Here is a 14,680-nt window from a genome sequence, read left to right as displayed (position 1 = left end):
ACAACAGGGAAAAACCCTAGTGTCAAGCAAGAGAAAGAATGTTTTCCAAACAAAGGGGTCATTAGAGAACAGATCTCACAGAGCTTTAGCGGCCAGAGTGACCATTGGGATTTTTATTCTCTGGGTGTTGGGGGAACCTTTGGCTTGTGTTCATTGGAAAATGTTCTGATTTTGGTGTGGGGAAGATTATTCCATGTCTCTTTAAAAGTGTGGACAAGGTAAACACCAGGATATCTATAGGACAACTTGTGTATGTAGTGAAAGAATAGCTTCAAATTTCAAATCCTGGCAAACCTGCAGGAAGCCATCTATGAGCATTGTGTGAACCAATCAATGCTGGAAACCTTAGGCTGGGAAGTCCAGTGTTAAGAACTTCCAGGTGAAATCCATTAGTTTGAGCAGCTCTACTCTCTGATGGAGAATCAAGTTTGAAGAATTGCACCAGCAAACTTTTATTTCATTATCAGATTAAAGAATATGCAATGGTGGCAGATACCTGTAATCCCAGTGGCTCAGGAGGCTGAGACCAGAGCATCGGGAGTTCAAAGACAGCCTCAGCAAAAAAATAAAATAATAAAATAAATAAAGTCAAGTCACTAAGCAACTCATTGAGACCCTGTCTCTAAATAAAATACAAAATAGGGCTGGAGATGTGGCTCAGTGGTTGAATGCCCCCAAGTTCAATCCCTGATATCCCACAAAAATAAACATATAAACTATTCAAGTATATTCTTTGTGTTCATGAAAGTTATGGATTTAGCAACATTATGCATCTTACTCCGCAGTTGTGCTCTACAGCTGCAACATGCAATGCTAGGAGCTTTGTGTAGCTCTCAAGACAGTACATTTTGTAAAGTTACTATTAGGAAGGTAGGTTCAGGAAAGGTAGTGAAACATATGTTTGCCTAGCAAGAGAGTTCCCTATTCCCAGGAACCCTATGCCTGAGATCAAGGTTCAAGCTGATAAGACTGTGGCACAGAGCCGCCTGATACAGGGCATTACCACAGCAACTGGGCATCCTCCACTTTGTATGGAAATTTCCCCAGGCACTGAGCATGCCACAGCCATGAAGACATCAGAGTCATCCTAATCTCAGACACTGTTCTCCCATTCTCTGTCACTGCTCTCCACAACCCCTGATTAAAGAAAACACCAATAAAAGACTCCTCCCACAGTGAAACCTTGTACTTACTGATCCTTTTGATCTGTATTGCTATAAATAAAACATGTAGGGGCTGATACTGTGTTAGAACCAGATCCTTCTGGTGGACTCAATCAGTCATGCCTCTACTTTAAAAACATTCTTGACTTTTGTCTTTATTTCTGATATATTACTTTACTTTGAGAACTTTTATTTCACAGCCATCCCATCCTTCTGATGGGTATCCATTCCCTTACCCACAAAGGATGTGAGTGACACAACCCTTCCCTTCTGAAAGTAAGGGCCATGATAGGCTGTGTCTTGGAGGGCTTTGTGTGGAGTGGCCAGCATCCTATCCTCCCAGAGCTGAGCCCAGCACCACTTGCAGCCCTCATCCAGTACACCCTTTACCTTGCCTTACTGCTCCCACACCAGAGGCGCTCGCTCAGTACTGGTCTACCAGGCCCAGGAGGACACCCCACCTGCAATTCTTTTATGTCCTCTGATCTTCAGGCCCCTCAGCCCCAGGATCAAAACAGAATTTTGGATTAGCTCAGGAATCTGCACTCACACATGTATTACCCTGTCTTTAAGCAGCTCACCTTGGTGAATTTTTTGAGCCTTACTAAGTATGAATTCCTCATTATGAGGGCAAAAAAAATCTTAAGACTCAACTGGAGCTGGAAAAAGGGAATTCAGACTCCTTGGGCCTGAACTTATTGGACTTGACCTTGGTCACCAGCAGTGGACTGGCCCCAGTGTACCCCACCAGACACGTTGGGCCTGTGTAGGGTGGGTGTGGTGGCCATGCTGCAGATCTGTGGTTGGTGCAGGTGGATGGAGGTGGAGCAGCTTGTAAACAGGATGTCCCAGGAGGCAGATCTTCTTAGTACTCCAGCTCTTCCTCCAGTCCCATGGGTGTGCTCACAGAGGAAGAGAGCTCAGATAGCTCCAAGGAGAACAACATATTTGTACATGTGCACTTGGAGGGTTCAGATAAGGAGAAGTCTGTGATGCTCCTGAGTCACTTCACTGAGAGCTCTGCCTGACCCATGACCCGTGTATTACCTGTGCAAAATGAGGCTGGCTGCAGCCCTTGACTAGCAAGCCATCACCCTCTGCCCCTATAGCTCTTGACCACAGCCTTACTCCTGGCACCCAACTGAATGCCGAGTTGTGTGCACAAACCTGACAAGCAGGTGCCAACAGGAAGTTCCTCTCATCCTCTGTGCACTAGTGTTTCCTTTGGAATAAAAGGGGCAAATGGTCTGGCCCCAGGAGTGGTATTAAAGTGTACAAGAGCTCTGGTAGTGCTGTGCTCAACACCTTGCCCTCATCCACACCCCATCCCCCGTGCAGGTCTTCTCCTGACTCCCTGAGAGCAGCTCCATGTCACCCACTATCTGCTGTGGGTCCTTGACAAAAGTTGTGCCTGCAGCCACTCTAGACATGGTGCAGATAGCCCTGGTAGTTCAGACCATCATCACAGCTGCCACCATGATGCCAAGTACTGCCCTTCACATGGCATTTAGCTTTCTGTTTGTTATAACAGATGCAACAAGGGGTTAGCAGCTAAACAGCATCTTCAACAAAGTTCCTTTGGATTTCTTTCCCCCACTCTCCTGACACTGATGATCCCTCTTCCTCTCCCTCCAGACTAGAAGCTTCTTGAAGTGAAGAAGGGTGGTATAAACCATTTCCTCATGGCCTAGCATAAGTCTCAAATGCTATCTTAATATTTGTTTTTGGATAAATGATCTTCTTTTGGAGAACATCCATACCAGTCCCCTCTCTGAGCAACTTAGTGTAAGGCAGCAGGAGGAAAAGAAGAGACTTGCACCAAGCACATTTTTCTAAGGTGGCAGTATTTGAAGGGAAAGACCCTGACCTGCAGTTGCTACAGGTGTGATGACAGGTGCAAGCAGAAACCTGGAAGGAATAAATTGGAGGAGGGTGGCCATTGTCAAACTGGCTGCCTGTTATCATCACCTGTGGAAGATTTGCCTGTCCACTCACTCAGGCCTCACCCTTCCACGGAGAGCAGAGTCTCAGGGTGAGGTCCTGACTCTTCAATGATCTGCTGCAACCTGCTAGTCCTGGCTCTAATTCTCCCAAATCTGTGTTCAGTTGGCATCCTGGTAGCTTAAATTTACTGCCATGTGATATTTCTATCATATCAATTGGAAAATTCAACAAATTGCAAATTAGTTCCATCCCCATTTTTCCCCCCTGGTTATAGGTGGCTCCTAGCTATATTACTGCTGGTATTTAAAAAGCTCCCCAGATGTTTCAAAGGGCAGCCATATTGAGGAGATTCTATCCAAATTATTCCCCCTTTGGCCTAAAGTGTCCCACTAGATAATATCTGTTGCCTCCTTCCTGCCTTTGAGTTAATGTCATTGCATGCTACTCAGATGGCCTCTATGGAACCCTTATGCAGTACAGAAGAGAGAGTAGATTTGTGGTTTTGTTCTTAGTTGTTAAGTTTCTTTGTATACAATTTAATTTCTTTTAAAACTGGTCAAATCTCTTTCAGTGTCCTTTTAGGGTTGAATCTATGGAGACACGCAAACTTAACGAAGGAAATGGGGGAAACTTGAAGTAATGTGCAATTAAGAACCCCAATTGTCCCCTTGTGTGATTGTAATTTCCCATTTGGAGGCATAATTATTTGTGGTGTAATCCCCTGGTAGGGATCTGATTTTAGACGAGTGGGCTCCACCCATCCAAGGGTAGTCTCACAGGTACACATACTGGACTGATTTTCTTACATCAGAAAGACCTGCAACCAGATGCACAGCTCTATTCCCCTCTCAGGCTGGATGAGTCATGTTTTGCTCTGCATAGTAGACTGCAGTGTTAACTTAAGTGAAACTACCATCACCACCATGTGATGCAGGAGTTCAGCTAAACAAACTTGGATTCAGCAAACCCTGAGGTAACTAGAAATCCTAAAGACAGAGAGAACCACTGAAATGCAAAAATTCCACACTTGAAACTGGTGCTGTGCTCCTAGAGAACTTCTAAAGCAAAAGGGTAACTTTAGTCTGGCTAAGAGAAGGCAGAAAGAGGTTGAAAGGGCTTTTTTGAAATGCATTGAGGATGATAATCTAATCAGGATATGTTCCAGGATGACATTTGGAATAAGAGGCACATTTCAGTACATACTGCTTTGGACTATCTGCAGGAGATAGATTGTCAAGGGCAACTTACTTCAAGGGCCCTAAACTGATTTCTGTAAAATCTTTGTTGTTCAAACATTATCCTCTATAGTGTTAACAGCAAATTCTTCTTAAAATATGTTTTTATCTGAAAACTAATTGTGATTAGGATAAGTGGAAAATTATCAACTTAAACATTGACATATATTGTGCAGGAAAAAAATCAATAGAGACCTCTAAAGGATATTTTTGTGTCAGTAAATGGACTTGAATTAGATGCTGACTAGATCACAGAGGGTAGTTTCTAATCCCAGCTGCTAGAGCCTTGTAAATGTGACTTGACTATCCCCTCTCATCAGCCCATAGGCAGCCGGCCACAGACCGAGTAGCAAGTATATATCTACTGCAAGTTTGGCCCTCAGGGAGAAGCATCTTTTCTGCTCCATCCACCTGCCATCAATAAAGAGAAATTCAAGATTGTATTTTCTTACAGTGTTTGCTCCTATTTCCTTTTTCCCAGCCTTTCTGCTCTCCATATGAGAATAAAATATCTCTTGGTGCAGTTTTGCATATCATTTTATAGTGTTATAGTCTCCACTGGATTTTTTCTAAAAGAATATCTGGTATCCATTAAATTTTGTAAACTAATTTTCTCTGCACAAACTATTGTTTTCTCTTATGCTAATCTGATGGATAGAGCACAGTGTTGAAATAGACTCTTGGAGAAGTAAATACTATAATTTTCTTTATTTTCTTGAATTTTACTTTATAGCAGGCAGGAATGTGCCTGAATCTCCTCATTGCCCCTACTTGCTTCAGGTCTAGGGAGAACCTCAAAGCTGTGCTTCTGAGGCAACTTTCTCCTTTCCACCTCCCCATCTTAAATAAGACCAAAAGTGTCTGATCAATTCCCATGCCCTTAGCCTGGCCTTCAACAGCATACATCAGCCCATCTCCCTGTTGCCATCTTGCCAATCTCGTTAGTCCTTCAGTATTTCTTACTTCAGCAGGCTCACATTCTCTGTGTGTATTAAACTTTTCTTGTTTTTACAGAGCTACACGATATAAACAATGCCAGTTGCTTTCACTCAACAGGGTTTTGCAGCTCAGTCATATCATTGCATGTCTCTTGAGCCCATCCTTTGAATTGCCAGGTAGTATTCCACTATGGGATCATTCCACAATTTGTTTATTCATGCTCCTACAAGAGACATTTGGGTTTTCTCCAGAGTTATGCTATTATTAATATAACTACTATGAACATTCCAGAATGGTCTTCCATGGGCATATGTTTTCATTTCTCTTGGGTAAGTTCCCAACAGTGTTATTGTTGATTTATTGTATAGGTATATGTTTAACTTTATAAGAAAGTATCAAAACTATTATTTCAAAACTTATTTTGTTCTCTCATTAGTAATTACAAAATATCATAGTTGATACATATCCTTTCTAACATTTGGAATTGCTACTCTATTTATTTATTTATTTATTTAATACCAGGCATTGAACTCAAGAGCACTCAACCACTGAACCACATACCCAGACCTATTTTGTATTTTATTTAAAGACAGGATTTTACTGAGTTGATTAGTGTCTCACTGTTGCTGAAACTGGGATTGAATTTGCCATTCTCTTATCTCAGCCTCCTCAGCTGCTGGGATTACAGGCATGTGCTATTGCTTCCAGCATATTTAATTTTAATAAGTTATATAAAATGGTCTTCTTGTGTCTCTAATTCACATTTACTTCAGGCAAATATGATTATCTGAAGCTTAGTTCTTACCCAAGCAGAAGTTCAAAGGTCATAGCCATGAGGAACAAGATTTAGATTCAGCATACCCTAAAGGTTGCAAAGGAGATGGGAAGGAAAAGGAACCTTGTTAGTACTCAAATCATGAAGTGAAAAGCTTCTGGATGACATCATGAAATAAAATGCATACCAAGTGTGAACAACACATTCTTTCCCTTTGTGTGACCAGCACTGTTACACGCATGTATTCATATACCTTCCACATGTTCACACAGGATACATGTTATATGGAAGGCTTTAAATCTTTCCTCACATAAATCTGCAGTGACATAGTCTATAAATAAGGATCCAAAATATAAAAAATACTAGTAGTAAAAAGTGATTAAATATAAAAATTAAAAGAAATATGCTCTACTAAATATTCTATGGCATATTCACACTTGCAAAGGGAGACCTACAGGAGCTAAAATCTACTTCATTTATTAAGCTAACATTGTCAGAATTATATGCAGTTCCTCTTCAAAAAATGTAAATTCAGAATCAATTAATAAACAAATTAACTACAATTAAGCTCTTAAAACTGCATGTACAGACTATGTTGAGTATAGTGAGGTGGTATACTATTTTCTTTAGAAGTTCATTATGATATCTATATCTCATTATGTGCCTTCCTAAATAAATTTTAAAACTAAATTTGATTTTCAAATTGTAAAATATGTGTATTATGAAATGTTGATTTGTCTTAAAGAAATAGTAAACACTATACTCATCCATTTTTAAAAGTAGAAATGGGAAAGCCAGGCTCGGTAGCACATGCCTATAATCCCAGCAGCTTGGGAGGCTAAAACAGGAGGATCATGAATTTAAAGCCAGCCTCAGCAAAGGCAATTCAGTGAGACCCTGTCTCTAAATAAAATACAACATGGAACTGGGGATGCGGCTCAGTGTTTGAGTGTCCCTGAGTTCAATCCCTAGTACCAAAAAAAAAAAAAAAATAGGAGTGAGCAATATAATGGGTAATATGTCTCATTTTCATTATAGAAAAAAAACCAAGGTGAACAAGTAATCACAAAAGTGAATAAGAAATAAGAAATGGAAATAAGAATAGGTGGGTCAGAAATGGATAAGACACCTTGGGTTGTGGCTCAGAAGTAAAACACTTGCCTAGAAAGTGTGAGGCAGTTGGTTCAATTCTCAGCACCATGTATAAATGTATAAAATAAAGATAAAGCTCCATCAATATCTGAAAAATATTTTTTAAATGGATAAGACAGGGATGGAGGTGGTGTATGTATTCCACACAATGTCTGGAGCTCTAAGCCCAGCACTGAAAAAAAAAAAAAAAAGATAAATACGTTCTCCTGTCCAGAGTTAGCTGGAAAAAAACACCAATGAATCAGACCAAAATGATGGATGTGGTCACAGTTAAATCTGAGAACAGGAACAGAGGACACAGGGATTAGAAGCCAAAGAGCAGTTAAAATCATCTTGGGAATTCATGTTAATATAATAAAGGAATCAGGGCTATCGGAAGATTCACAGAATGCCTTGGCTTTTGAAACACCACTTATTCACCCCAATTTTCATTGGTTCTTGTACCTATTACAGAAAATCGCTGTTTGCTGTCTTTCATTTTGTGAGTAAACATAAGGGAAATGCTCATATTTCATATTTCAGAGATTTATTTTGGAAACTCAGATGTGTAAGCTAAATTTTTATATGCGTAAGTCCTCTAACATCTAGAATTCTGACTACCTTACATATGTGCTCCTAAAAGATTAAGATTCAAACATTTCATAAAGCACTTTGTCATTCTGACATTTAAATAAGTTAACAGTTTTTGATCTTGTTAAGTCCCGGTAGTGAGAAGACACAGTGCAAATCCCTTAAATAACAGTAGAAGAAACATTCAGAGATAAGTAAGTCAGCATTCATCACATTTTACAACTGCTCTTTGACAAGCTATTTCAAAGAGTAAGATCCATCAGTCTGCTTTAAAAGAAGTCTTGTTCTAAGTTAAGGCACTATCATCAACATAATCACATTTTATATAGTACTTACCAGAGGCCTCAGAAATTTGATCAACAAATAGAGCTATTATTCCACGTGTCTGAAGTCTTCCAGAATTATGTATATAACTCACCCACATATAGAAGACACATCCATTACAAGATCAATCACCACACAGCAAAGTTCATAAGACTGCATATACATGGAGGGACTGTCTGTTGCAATGTACATATTGGTGAAAACATCAAAGAGAAAAGATTTTCCAATACCTGAATTCTTGAAGAAACAAAATTGGGAAAGTGTTCAGTATCTTTTAAGAATCAAAGTTAGCAAAAAATAAAAAAAACGATAAATTATTAAATAACATATAAGGCTGTACAACACAATACCAAAACAAAAATAGTACTTGTTTCAGAAACACTTCTATTATCAAAGAATAAAAGCAGAATTATATCTGTATTTTACTGATATAATTGCATATGCTAAATGTTTTTCTTATTCCTCTTTGATTAAGTGAATCATTTTCTAAGAGATCGCCAAAAAATTTTAAAAAATTTATCCAAACTCAAGCTATACATAATTATAATCTATCTCTGATTTGAGTGATCATGCTACCAGATCAGTAATCAGTAAAACACAAAAGATTTACAGTTTGATGTCATCATCTAGCATAACACAAAAGCCCAAGAAACCACTGAACAGTGAATCCTTTCAAATTAATGTTTGGAAAATATAATAGATATATATTAAATTTACTAGGATGGGAGAAATGATCCTTTTTTTCTTAAACTGAATCTTCAAAATAAGAACACAAAAATATAAAGCTAAGATTACATTTGGTGGCTGGGTGTGGTGGCATACACCTATAATCCGAATGGCTCAGGAGGCTAATGCAGGAAGAGCAAGAGTTCAAAGCCAGCTCAGCAACTTATTGAGGTTCTAAGAAGCTCAGCTAGCTCCTCTCTCCAAATTAAATATGCAAAACTGGGCTGCAAATGAGGCTCAGCCTCATAACTTCCCCATACCAAAAAAAAAAAAAAAACCTCCCAAAACAAACAACAACAACAACAAAACAGATTACAGTGGGAGAAGAAAGGAGGATACCTTTTAGAGGAAGATAGTTTGCATTTATTTTTTGGAATGTTTTAGTTGTAAATGGACAAAATGTCTTTATTTATTTATTTATATGTGGTTCTTAGGATGGAACCCAGTGCCTCATATGTGTGAGGCAAGAGCTTTACCACTGCTCCACAACCTCAGCACTGAATTTTATTTTTTAAGCACTAATTTCCTATAAATTATTTAAAAATTTAATCTAGACAAACTAGAAGTCAATGAGACTTTTTTGCATGGTTTGCTAGGGGAGTTACTAAAAGCTCTTGGACCATGAAGCCCAGAAAACATTATTGAGCTTATAGGGAAGTCACCATAACAGACTCAGGACAAGGTAATTACTACATTGCGTTGCTCCTCTGCTTTCCCTGTAATCTGTTAGTATCATTAAGAGAACATTTTCTTGGTATTTTTAAATGCTCATTTGTACCAATATCACAAAAAATAAGATGGGCAAAGTTATTCCTTATATACTTATAGAAAGCAAATTGAAAATCATTAATCTTAATTAGCAGGTGATCTTTAACAGTAGTTTCTTAATTAAATAATTATAAATAAGCAATACTTTCAACTATTTCATAGAAAAAGTGTGCAAACTTATAGAATAAATCCACCTAACACAAAGGATAGAGTTTCATAAAAGTAAAGTGTTTTAAAAACTAAGATGCATTAGAATCAGTCCAGACTTGAAAGTGTTCCACATTTATAAAAGACCCTTGCTACTAATAAAGATAGTATGGAAATTCAAGCTAGACTTTAACAACAAATATAACAAGAGATTATTTGCCTAAAGCAACTGGACGTTGGGGGTGGGGCAAAAGCACCAATGGATACATGTCACATGAATTCAATCACCAGGAAAATATGAAAAGATAGGAAAATAACTTCTCAATTTCACCAGGCTTACAAGATAGCTTGGAATTCAACAAAGAAGAGACTGGAATATTTCATAACTAGGAATGGTCCTATCAGTAACAGAAAGCTATGAGGTTGTAATGACAGAGATGGGAATATATCTTCAGGGCTCTCATATCGAACACACATGTTGTTTTTGAAGGGAGGGATCTCATTTCAAATATACATATTTTTACCCAGCATGGATTTTTTTCTAGCCCAGCATCTGCAAGGTTATCACTGGCCCTCTAATGAATGTCCCTCTTTGTTTCTATTTTGTGAGAATCAGACAGACCAACAACTTTGGGAATAAATTCCTCAAAATGCATGTCTGGCTTAATTTTGTAGGCTTTATTTTTTTTAAAAAATATTTATTTATTTTAGTTGTACACAGTACCTTTTTAAAAAAATTATTAATTTTTATATGGTGCTGAGTATCAAACCCAGGGCCTCACACATGCTAGGTGAGCATTCTACCTCTGAGCCACTACCCCAGTCCCAACTCTGCAGTTAGAAACAGTAATGTGAAGTCTTGTTGAAGCCTCCCTGTATTTATCCTGTAAGTCAGAAAAATTATTTTATAAAAAGAATCTTACAAAAGGCAAGGAATGAGTTAAGAAAGTGTCAAACTAACTCTTTCCCCAACCACAGAAAATATGTTACACTATTTATTCAGAAATATCCAAACATTCAAATATACTAATAGTTAGTTCTTCCACTTCTTAAGATAAAAATTAAAATCCCAAATTAATGCCTCAAATTTTAATACTGATAATATAAAGGAAAGGGGAAATGAACAATTCTTCTAAATAGTTTTTAAAGCAATCCCAGCTCTGCCATTTATTAGATGTGTGAATTTAAACAAGTTGCTTCAACTCTGATTTCTGTTTACTCATCTATAAAACAGGAATTACAATATTAACTTCACAATGTTGTGAAGATTAAATTAGATCATGTATGTTAAAGTTCCCAATATATGGTCTATTACTCAGAATGCATTCCTAAATAATATATCAGATATGAAAAGTAAGATTCTTAGGAATAGGGACATGTACCATTCATCTGACTACCTGGCACACAGTAGGCCCTCAATAAATGCTTGTTGGACTAAATTCAATTTGGACACTCAAGGAAACTAATCACTCTAGTATATATTGACTCAGTTTTTTTCATAGTCCATCTTATGTTATGGGCACTGACAGGATCTTTTTGGTAAGTTGTAGTACTACTATAATAGCTAATAGTAATGTGTAGCAAAATTTACTGGAAAGCCTATGCTAAGTGCTCATTAACTAGGGCTCAGGATGTAAACTAAATCTCCTAACCAACTGATTCTTTCAAATTGCAATGACATGCCTATTCCAAAAGCACCTCTGCAATTGCATCGAATACTGTTATGAAATCTGCTGGTAGAGAAATGAGCTGCAAACAAATGACAATGAGACAAACAATTTTCCATTGTTTCTACATATTTTTGCCACCAGGGAAGAGAAGTAAACATAATTATTTCTAACTACCCGTGCATCAATAACATATATCAATGCTCTTGTTCCCCTGAATATAATCTTGCTGTCAAAGGTTGGGTCAAAAAAATCCATCGGCCCAGGAAAATCCCAAATCTGGAAATTCACAAAGAAGCTATTGGAAATGTCATCTTTATAAATCTTGTTGGTACTCTCCAAATAGAATGGGTGGCATCTTATAAAACACTACCTGCTAGGAGAAAAAAAAATGTTATGTCTCTTCAACTTCAAAATTTAAATTTAAAACTCCATCCTGGATTAACATTAGAAAACTTGATCTTTTGGCATAAACAAACAAACAAACTAAGGTAAAAACTGAATGTTTATAAATGCATTGGTACTATCCTTTTACTTATAGCTAAGGAAAACACTAAATCATTTTCCATTCAATCTATTTTAAAGCTGAAACATTTTATGCTATTTTCTCTGCAACAAACTCAGTACTAGCATTAGCAGTCTATTGTACCCACATCGTTGTTGTTATTTTGGGGGGGTTGTTTTTGGGTTTTGTTTGTTTGCTTTTATTGGGGATTTAAACTTGCCCAACTGTAATTTAATATCATTAAACTTTTGTAGCAAAATTTCCAGAAGTTTTGGTCATTCAAAAATTACTCCAATGCCTACCCCAGGCTCTGAGGATTAATAAATCTTCCCTCATTAAGTTTGCACTCTTGTGGAAAAAATAAACAAGGAATGTAATTATACAGAAAATGTCCAAAACATGTGGGGGACTTGTGGAAGCTGATAGGTTAGATAGGCCTCTTGAGAAAAGAAATTGTAAATGCAAATATTAAGAATCACAATATTCACAATCCATACAATCATAACATAAAATTAATTTGCCTCACTGTTACACTGTAGAAAAGAAAATGATTTCCAAGTTTTTGTAACAAATGGGAGGAGCTAAAATCAGTTTGCTGAAAACCTATCATAAGTACACCCAAGTCTTTGTAGAGGTGAGAAGAAAAGTAAATAAAACACAGTAATAAAGCAAATTCAAGAGGGTACTTTTTAAAAACATCACAACTATGAAATATCACACAGACTTTTTTTTTTTGCATAGACTTTTCCAACAAAGTGGAAAGGGGGAAATACTAGGTGTGCATAATAATAGTTTAGAAGTTTGTTTTGTGTGTAATGAGGATGAACAAAATCAACTTTGCCTTTATTTTCCCTTTTACCAAACAGTATATGGTCCTCCATTCGTTTCTGACAAACCCAAAGTGAAAACAAATGGACAAATGTGTATCTGCAAAACATTTTCAATGTTTTCAAAGATGTTTCTAACTACACATCTACAAGGCGAATACCACCAGTAACTACACTCACCAGGTCACTAGGATTTAAGTAGGTGGAGTGACATTACCCAATTCCCAAAAGCGTTGGAGCCAAGACTCCTCTGGAGTAGTATTTAAATGTGTGGTGCCTTACTCAAAACCCTTTTGGACCCTGCTCCCTGGGGCTTGGCTGGGAATCCCTGCAAACTCAGGTCACCTGAAGCAAGCCAGTACAGGAGATCGAATCCAACAAGTTCTCCTAGTGAGATCTGGAGAGTGTGTTTCCCCAGGGCCTGTGTCCCCAGGGAGGTTTCGGTCTGTCTCCAGTCAGTTTTGCCAGAGTTCGGGATCCTAGTGCATTTGGCTCCATGCCCACTTGTGTGAGTGTGAGAGAAAGTGAGCTGTGACCCGGATGTAGGCCAGCATGACCATCACCCTCCTCTGGGCCTCCAGGTAGCGGCCACCTGGGACACTGGAGGGGAGCTAAGGGAGGACAGAAGGACCCAACACCACCAACTCACCCTCTGAATGAGGACTTGCGGCTCTGCAGCATCCCCAAGAGCAGAATCCTCAGCTTTGAGCTGTTAGGGGTCCCGGGGCCACCACCTCATCCTCCTCTCCACCAGAGAAGAAGTCCTTTGGGAACCAATCCACCCAGTCGGAACTACATGTCAGGGGCGTCTCCTCCGCCCCCAAACTGCAGGGACAGGGTGGCAGAAACCAGAACACCATCGCCCAAGCCCTGACAAGCCAGGACAGACCAGGCGGTGCCACCGTGCCCCACATACCCACACGCCTGCCACAACCGCCGCTGCCGCCAATGCCTCAGACCTGCCTGCCGCGGCTGCCTCTGCCTCCCACCCGACTGCTGCCGCAGTCACCTCTGTACTGCTTGCCGCCACTGAGGCTGCTCTGACCAGCCTGCCTTGGCCGCCTTCTATCCGCCTGTCGCCACCAAGGAAGCCCTGCCTGCAGCCGCCCCGCCTTCTGCTGCCGCCGCCCCGCCTCCTGCTGCGGACGCCAGGCCGCCTGACGCCTAAGCCCCGCTGCTTGCCACTGTGGCACCTCGACGGCCTGGCCTGCTGCCGCCGTCGCCCAGCCTGTCACCGCCTCCGGTTCTGCCACCACCGCTGCCGCAGGCCGGCCTCCCGCCACCTCCTCGACCTCGCCTGCTGCTACCTTTGCCTCGCCTCCCGCCAATGGAACTACCGCCCCCACCTGCCGCCAATGCTGACTCCTCAGCCTCGCGTGCATCCGCCGCCGCTCCGCATGCTCCCGTCCCCGCCGCTGCTGCCGTCGTCACCGCCGCTCCACCTGCAACTGCTGCCTCCTCCCCACCTTCATCCGCCGCCGAGGGCCCGCATCCGGCCGCTGCCCTGGCTTCCAAGGGTCCGCCTCCCGCAGCCTCAGCCCCAGCCTGGCTTCCCGCCACCTCCGTGTGGCCCCGCCTGCTGCTACCTTTGCCTCGCCTCCCGCCACTGGAACTACCGCCCCACCTGCCGCCAAAGCTGCCTCCTCAGCCTCCTGTGCCACAGCCGCCGCTCCACAGGCTCCAGCGCCCGCTGCTGCTGCCGACACCATCGCTACTCCACCTGCAGCTGCTGCCTCCTACCCGCCTACAGCCGCCGCCACCGCAGCCCCACTTGCCAGCGCCCGGCATCCCGCTGCTGCCCTGGCTGCCAAGGCCCCGCCTCCCGCAGCCTCAGCCCCGCTTCCCGCCACCTCTGCTGCTCCACCAGCTGCCGCCACCGCCTGTTGCCGCTGCTGTTGCCGCCCCTCTGCCTGCTGCCTGAGCCGCTTCTGAGGAGCT

General features: G+C 40.8%; 2 pseudogenes; one reads left to right on the top strand and one right to left on the bottom strand.

The window, feature by feature from the left end:
• Positions 1 to 1,418: 1,418 nt before the first annotated feature.
• Positions 1,419 to 2,711, top strand: LOC144367351 (zinc finger CCHC domain-containing protein 14 pseudogene; annotated as a pseudogene).
• A 5,149-nt stretch (positions 2,712 to 7,860) lies between these two features.
• On the bottom strand, positions 7,861 to 13,240 carry LOC144367350 (ras-related GTP-binding protein C-like; annotated as a pseudogene).
• Positions 13,241 to 14,680: the final 1,440 nt, after the last annotated feature.

Source organism: Ictidomys tridecemlineatus, chromosome 1 (genome assembly GCF_052094955.1).
Source record: "Ictidomys tridecemlineatus isolate mIctTri1 chromosome 1, mIctTri1.hap1, whole genome shotgun sequence".
Lineage (NCBI taxonomy): Eukaryota > Metazoa > Chordata > Mammalia > Rodentia > Sciuridae > Ictidomys > Ictidomys tridecemlineatus.
This window is presented reverse-complemented; position numbering and strand designations above follow the sequence as displayed.